The sequence below is a fragment of the Homarus americanus genome, unplaced genomic scaffold (genome assembly GCF_018991925.1).
Source record: "Homarus americanus isolate GMGI-L3 unplaced genomic scaffold, GMGI_Hamer_2.0 scaffold32583, whole genome shotgun sequence".
Lineage (NCBI taxonomy): Eukaryota > Metazoa > Arthropoda > Malacostraca > Decapoda > Nephropidae > Homarus > Homarus americanus.
Window position 1 is genome coordinate 11,904,925 of NW_024713129.1, and position 2,112 is coordinate 11,907,036.

The window sequence follows — 2,112 nt, forward strand, 5'->3', positions numbered from 1 at the left end:
TCTCAATCAGGTGTCTCTCTCTCTCTCTCTCTCTCTCTCTCTCTCTCTCTCTCTCTCTCTCTCTCTCTCTCTCCTCCCCTCAGAGACTGGCTAATAACCAAGATAAATGATTGGATAGATTCATTACTGTCCAGAGTAATGATTAGGGATACTCGTCTCTATGTTGATGGGGTGGAAGGTTCAGTGTTCTTTAGGAGGGTTCTTATGACTGACACACAACCCGAGGATGAGATGTTGATAATCGTGGTCTGGACAGGAAAATGCTATTAATTAGTATTTGTATATTTGGGTTTATGCTATGTATGTATGTATGTATGTATGTATGTATGTATGTATACCCTAAGATACAACAACATTACAAATACGTAAATAAAAATACCAAATAATCCATGTGAAAAAAATTAATATTCTACAAAAAAAAGTTAAATTTCACTTAATCAAACTTGATTTTTTTCTCTATTTCTCTTTTCAGGTAAAATAAAAACGACTCCGACCTCACATGTGATTGAACTACACACAGAGGGAAGGAAACTCATCTGCTCCAACTGTTGTAAGTCTGGGCTTTGCGTTGCGTTTTCCTACTCGGATATATTACACTGAGATTCATGTGGATTGATCCGGATTTGAAGTGCACGAACAACAGTTTTTGTTTACATTGCTCTTCAACACTGTTTACGAACACTGGATTTACGTAATGGACCCTTTATATGTTTGTTTGTTTGCTTATGTGTTTGTTCATTAGCTACAAATGTGTGTACGATTTTTTGTATTGTCGTTTCTGATGATTTATGGGAAATTATTCTCAGTTCCTTATCACTTAGAGAATAACTCATCAAAATGAAACTTAACCAAATACAAATTATACTAGAAATTATCCTTAAACTACAAATTATACTTAAAAAAGACTATAATTTTAATACAAATCCATTTATGCTGTGGATATATAAACCTCTTTCATCTTACTGCCCGACACATTCTCTATAGACTGTTCCCACACACACACACACACACACACACACTCAAAAAAACAGAACTAAGCCATTACAGATATTAGAGCAAATACCATGATATCAACAGACTGAATTACATACGGACAGTGATGACTCAATATCCTTGGTTGAATTCCTGTGTTTATATAGAGAGTTTTGATTACCTGCGTATTAAAGGGAGTGTTGTTAAGTGTGTTTGAATGTATAACTGAATGGTAATATATTGGTAAGATATTTATTGGGCTCTGTGATGGAAATGTCGTATGTGTGTGAGTGTGTGTGTGTGTGTGTGTGTGTGTGTGTGTGTGTGTGTGTGTGTGAGTACGACAACATCCATCTCTAGGTACGACAACATCCATCTCTAGGTACGACAACATCCATCCCTCGGCACGACAACATCCATCCCTTCCTTCATATACGACAACATCCTCTCTTGAATACGACAGCCTGGGTCCTTGATTACACGTTAAGATCTCACGTCAGACAAGGTAAGTTCAGGGTAAGGATGAGAGCTCACTACAGTATCTCCGGATCACTGTATTCATGCACGAGACGAGAATATTGTAGGTTAATTTATGTAGGGCGGACAGTGGCGGCAGTGAGTCGTGATATTACCCCAGAGAGAGAGAGAGAGAGAGAGAGAGAGAGAGAGAGAGAGAGAGAGAGAGAGAGAGAGCTACAAGGTCTCCCAGTTTATGCTAATACACACACATAATAATATTCATAGGATTCAGAACCATTCCTTCACTATTAATAACCCGTAGGAACGTCTTGTGTCCTGTCAATTAACACTAAACAAAATACGTAATTGATCACTAATATATAACACCCAACAAAATATATATATCATTATCTATTGCTTATTGAGGTACCCGACTGTGATGGGGTTATGATTGATTCTCTAGACCCACCCGCACCTCCCTACCATATTTTTTTTAGTTCTTTATCTTCAAAACTGTGAAAATGTATCTAGGTGGTGGGGGTGTTGGTTCCTATGTAGCTATGTTTATATAATTTAATGGCTTCACTTACAGAGATCTATAGTCATGCCTTTTCCTCCACTTTGAATCTACTTCTTCTTCTTCCTTCTTCTTCTCTTCTTTATCATCCTTTAATTCCTTCT

General features: G+C 37.3%; 1 protein-coding gene across 1 annotated transcript in view; it reads left to right on the forward strand.

Annotated features, from left to right (window-relative positions):
* Positions 1–494: 494 nt before the first annotated feature.
* The window catches only part of LOC121867299 (titin homolog), a 90,338-nt gene continuing 88,720 nt past the window's right edge, over positions 495–2,112 (forward strand). The window contains exon 1 of the mRNA XM_042367208.1: positions 495–550. The gene's annotated coding sequence lies outside the window, so the exon portion shown is untranslated. The remainder of the gene's footprint in view (positions 551–2,112) is intronic.